The following is a 6,413-nucleotide window of genomic DNA, read 5'->3' on the forward strand; positions in this document are numbered from 1 at the left end:
TCCTATACGGTTGTCCTCTCTGTGGTCGATTCTAATTGTTTTAGCCACCCCAGGAGAAGTTGGGATGTTGCCTCCATCCAGGATTGTATGTGTTCGAATACGGATCATTCCTTGGACGGTTTTGGACTCCCACTTGATTCACTGATGCCTCTTCTTGCACATAGAATGGATTGCCATCTTTACAGTCCTTCACAAAGTGTTCACCTCCAAATTTATCACAGAATATCTCTTGAAGACGCATAGTCGTGCAACCCATACTCAAGCTATCCAATTTCCTGATCAAGACATCAAGTTGCGCAGTAATAGCAGAAAAGTTAGTTACCTGGTGTACTCCTGCATTCCTCCTCTGATTGTTCCTCTCAGATTGAGGGTGATAGCTGCTAGCAACCATCTCCTCCAGTAACTCATACCTTTCTTTGGCCGTTTTCCTCAACAGATTCCCACAGGCCGCAACATCTATCATGGTACGGTTAGAGGAAATTAAACCATAATAAAAAATTTAGACAACTAACCCAATAGGCAACTCATGGTGTGGGCAGCTTTGCATAAGCCTTTGTAGAGCTCCCAAGCCTCGTAGAGTGACTCCTGCTCAAATTGAGATAAGGTGGTTATGTGCGCTCGCAAATTCATGGTTTTTGATGGAGGAAAGTATTTAAAGAGGAATGCATTGGCCATATCCTCCCAAGTAGTGATTAAACCTACAGGCAAACAATTGAACCAAGATTTAGATTTATCACGCAAAGAGAATGGAAATAAACGTAGTCTAACAGCATCGTCAGAAACTCCATTAAATTTAAAAGTGTCGAAAATTTCTAAGAAGTCGGCGATGTGAGTGTTTGGATCATCTAGCGCATTTCCCCTGAATTGTACTGTGTTCTGGATCATTTGAATATTGGCTGGCTTGATCTCAAACTAGTTTGCCCTGACAGTTGATCGCACTATACTTGGACGTGCTCCATCAAGCGAAGGTTGCGCATACTCAAGCATGGGTATGCGCCTTGGCTCTTCGACCCTTAGATCTTCGTGATGCTCTTCCTCACGTTCGTTCCTCTTCATCATGTCTCTAAGCATCTGCTAATGTCGTCTCCTGCGGAAAGTTCTTTCAATTTCAGGGTCAAACTGCTCAAACTCCACGTCAAGTGACTTTGGCATGCACTGGAAAAGATACTTGAGAGAGGATATGGAGTGTTAATTTCAAAAAAAAAAAAAAACAATGCTAAAGAAACTAACTAAGAATAAAATTGTGAATTAACAGTCCCCGGAAACGGTGCCAAAAACTTGATCGAGCAAAACTTGCACTTTGGAATCCTCAATAAAAATATGGTTATGTATGCTCGAAAATTAATCGCAAGTGCACGATGTCAAGAGTGTAATTTTTTATTATTATTTGCAGTTATTAAATCTTTAGCAACGAAAATTGAATGGTTGTTTATGACTACTACAATTAAATAAAAGCTCAATGAACAAGTTCAAGAATTAAATGCTGAAATATATAAGCTAGATCGATTAATTAAATTTCAATGAAAAATGAATTTGTTGAAAATTTCAGTTCACCTACCCCTCGTTAATTTATTAATTCATTCGATATTGATTTACGCTTCCGACAGGATTTCCTGTTCAATTGAACACGCTCTCTCAAGCTATGCCAAACTAATTCTACTCAGTGAAGTAATCAAATGTCTTTAATTATTTATCAAGAGTGAATCGCATATCGATATATGAAATCCCCTAGTTTTTGACCCTTAGGACCATAACTATCGACATGTATCAATTTCATATGTCTATGTAAATTGTAGATTCACAAACTATATTACTCGTTGTTAAAGTTAGCTACGTTCTAACAAGACAATAAAACAATAGTTTAATCAAGAATAAATCAATACTCAACACGTGAATTAATTAAATCAAAGTTCGGGGTAGGATCCCCTTAAATCCCAACAAATATTGTAAAATTAGCTACTCAATGTCATTATTAAAACTAAGCAAAACAAAGTTTAAATAAGAGAAAATAAACTTGAAATACTAGACGTGACGAATTTTTCGTAGAACGATGCCCGGAAATCTCGAACTCTTCAATCCCAGTGCAAAATCCTCTCCAATGCTTGTGGGGGCTGCTGAATCATCTCTGAATGAGTCCAAAAATCATCCAATATCCCCCTTCCATATCATCTATATCAAGAAATAAGGCAAGAAATCGACCAAACTATCTTTCCAAAATTAGGTGGCGCTCGGGCGGTATAATATTGCCGCTCGAGCTCCACACCCTTTGTAATCCTGCTCGGGAAATGCGGCACTCACGCTCGAGCGGTAAGATTTCACCGCCCGAGCGCCGAGTCTTCTGTATGTCAACTCTTCGGAAGGCAATTCTCGTGCCCGGGCGGTAGAATATTGCCGCCCGAGCGCCACAAATTCTGGAAATTCACATTAGCAATCACATCTCGCGCCCGGGCGGTAGAATATTACCGCTCGGGCGCCAACCTTTCTGCCCTCAGTCTTCTTGGCTGGCACATTTTGCTCCAATTTTAGTGTTTCGGTCATTTTACCTGCAAATTCATCACGCACAAATGAGACATGACCATAGGCACATGCTTACTCTAAAACGAACAAAATGTAAATGAAATGTACACATGCACAATGCAAACACACACAAAACTAATGCAATAAAACACGTAAAAATCACACCTATAACCTCACCATTCGGCCGCCCCTCCCTCACATCAGCAGCAGCTTTTCTTTCAAAAAAATTCAGCAACCTTCGAAAATCCTCTCAAGCTTTCAAAGAAATCTCTTCCCATCTCTCCAGTGCTCGTCCTACGCGAAGATATCTAAGGTTTCGAGCGTTTAATCGCAAAGGCACATTATAAATCTTTTTTTTTCTCATCATTCACACTCATGTACGCTGATGTTTGTGTGTTTTCATGAGGAGTGTTTAAATCTTTTATGTCGAATCGTTTATGCATCGTTTTGTCATGAAATATGCACATTCTTGCATGTAACTCACGATTTTTGTTGCTATTTGTGTAAGGGGCTGCCGAATTATGGTGTTAAGGGACTGCTTATGTCAAGAGTGGAGGTGACAAGGTGCTGAAGTCGGGATTTGGTCGGTTTGGGTGAGGGCCGATCAGGTTGGGTTTGAGAGCCTAGGGTTTCCGTGGCTAGGTTGGGAGATATGGATGGTGCGGCTATGCATGGCCTAATTCCAGCTATGGACCAGACCCTAATGGGCTCGTGACAGGACTGGGAAGGGGCCGTGAGCAGCTGGTCGAGAGGGAGAGGCCTCGAGAAAGGAGTAAGGCTAGGCGTGGCACTCCTTCGCAAGATCGAGCCTTGTGCGTGCTTGGGTTTGTGTCCACAGTCTGATCTTGGTCCTAGGTGACGTTGGTTCAAGGTTGGTCCAGGTTGGTTAGGTCTAGGATCGATAATTTGAAGGTTTAGCGTGCTAGGGTTTTCGGTTCTTGTGCGCTGATGTCCTCGCTGTTGGGTACCGTGGTTATATGTAGATGGATCCATCGACTAATACAATGATACGAAAGTCACAACTAATGAACAAAATTCAAATAAAGAAAATGAATACGTATATGCAGATATATTGATACATGTTTTGGACACGTTATGTTTTGATTACATGTTTAAGTTCATGCTTTTAAGATAAAGAAATATATGTTAATTACAGTAATTTTCAGTTTTGCATGTTATGTATATGTACTTGTTATTACGATTAAGGTGTGGTGAGTCTTTAGAGTCACTAGGTGTTAATGATGCAGGTGAGGATATTGATTAGGAGACTGGAGGCGCCGAAGACTGAGTAGGCGGGGCTGGATGTGCGCACGCTAACCCGATGACCATATTTTCCGCACATTACATTTATGAATTAGGAAGAACTATGAATATTTTTATATACTTTCATTTTTATATGTTGATGGTTGTCAAGACTTTGCATGTTTTTTATTCGATAGGATTTTTGACATAATTTTTAACTGCAATTTTTTTCCAGTATTAGAATCTTTTTATTTTAAAATGTTTGAGTTACATCGGTTATCGCGTGCATGCATTTAAACATAATTTCGAGATTTAGCTTACCCAAAAAAAATTGCATTATTTTAAGTAGTGGATGTTTCAATATGTATATCCATGCAAGCTAGATAGATAAAGTCCTTAAATGTACTATAGAGCCACGAGGTCTAATTTGCAACGTAGGTCATGAAATTTATTAATATGTGTGATATATATTCTAAATTCGTTTCCGATCGATTCACTCACTTAAAATAAGGATAAAGGTCGCTCGAGCTCTAAATTAGCATTTGTCATGTTAACGACACGTTTAATCGGAATGGACATGAAGATATCAAATCATACATATTAGTGATCATATGGTTGCACTGAACAACCCTCTCTCATACTGTCTAACTAGTAATCATTATCAAGTGGATTAGTCTGCGGTTGTGGTTGTACATCATTAGTCTTTTGATCCAGGACATCATAGAGGCTATGCGTACTAGTTGTAAAGGCCTCTTAATTCGTGTTTGAAAATTTGCGGAAAAATTTAAAATTTTTCTTTTTAAATAATTAAAATGTCTAATTCATAAGATAAACTGATAAATAAAGTTTGATATTCAAAATAGCAGCGGAAGTAAATATTTGTTTGCAAACTCATAATTTAAAATAATCCCATAACAATGAAAATATTTGAGCCTAAAAATAGTAAATGCTGAAAATGAGGTCCTCGGGTTCTACTACTGCCGACCCACGATGGCTTACTGGTCCCCGTCCTCCGTCCCGACCTCATCGGTACCTACAACAATCAAGTCTAGTTAGTCTAAAGACTCAGCATGCATATTTTGTAAATAACAAGTAATAATAATAAAATCGCATGCAAGTGAAAATATCTTGTAATGAGGTGTAACGTAAAATATCATTTCAATGGTAATTATAATACGTGCATAACTGAACTGAAAATATCATAAGTGGAAATGTTTGCTCCTTGGAGCCCTGTAATGAAATAGCTTGTAATAATTTTTTGGTGAGATTATGGTCTACGCAAGTGGCCCCTGAACTGAACTGACCGGTAACTGACGACCGGGACCGTTAACTGACGACCGGGTGAAATACTAATCGTCTGATCAGACTAATGCCACAGTATACTGGGTGGTACAAAACTGAACTGACCGGTAACTGACGACCGGGTGAAGTAATAATCCCATGATAGTAAAGTGACCACAAGCAATATCGCATAAATCTCAAAATGAATATTTTTCACGTAATATAATTAAAGAACATCATTAAATATCCTGTAAAAATTTTACTGATTGAGTTGGATCGCTCCCAGGCTCGCTGCGACTAAAATCTAACATGAAAAATATGCAAATGATTTATCGTGACCAAGCTTTGTAATTGACTCTAAAAATGAGACATTTACGCCCAACTAACTTAGTATTTAATCATGACTCCGTGCCAACCCGAACCATAACCAAACCATCATTTAGTCATGATTAAAATACGTCTAAAATGATGAAATAATGCTCCTAAAATGGTACAAGTCGAAATCTTGGTGAATGGAGGCCAAAACATGAAACGCTCTTTCGAGAGTCACTTTGGCACATTTTACCGTAAATTCTCGTACGACCTCTAAAATGATCCGAATCACAAACGGCCAAAAACATGACCTTCCTAACTTGATGAGGCACTATACAGTCTAAGACCATAGGCTAAAAGCCAACCAAGAACTCAAACGAGCCTCTGAACCGAAGCACCAACTTGCTGTCCAAAAATACAGCAGCAGCGCTTTCGTTTCCTTGCGTCTTTTTCAAGGCTAATGGCCATGGGGGCTTGAACCACCAACCAGAGCCTCTTCCCAACATCCTAAGGGATGGTTTGAACCATGGCTAAGGGGCCTAGGCCAGCCACAATTCGCACCTCACCATAATGCGCCGCACGTCCCACCCGAGACCACCAAATCTGCGCGTGGGGTGTTGCAATTGTTCTTGCTGTCATTGACCCTTCCAGTGGCCATTTGATTGACCATGGCATGATATAGACATCAAGAGGGATGGTGTGAATCAGGGCTAAGGGCCAGAGGCAAACCAAGATCCACCCAACACCATAGAAGTCGAAACTCACTCACACAAACAAAAAATGAAACCGAGGGACATTTGTGGTGTTTGTTTTAAAAACTGATTGGGACGTGAACCAAGCCATGAAAGGGCATCTTGGTCACATCCTAGACATGCCAAGGAGAGGTTATAATCATGGCTATAGCCCCTAGGGCAGCCGAGATCTGAAAACATCTCCTTTGACAGCAAGACCAAAAATCGAATGCAAAAGGGAAATTCTTGGGGAAGTTGCTGTCATTTCTGATTTCCAGCATGCATGGGGCTTGAACTAATGGACCAACATGGTCTTAATACATCCTAGTA

Source organism: Primulina huaijiensis, chromosome 15 (genome assembly GCF_012295235.1).
Source record: "Primulina huaijiensis isolate GDHJ02 chromosome 15, ASM1229523v2, whole genome shotgun sequence".
NCBI classification, from domain to species: domain Eukaryota; kingdom Viridiplantae; phylum Streptophyta; class Magnoliopsida; order Lamiales; family Gesneriaceae; genus Primulina; species Primulina huaijiensis.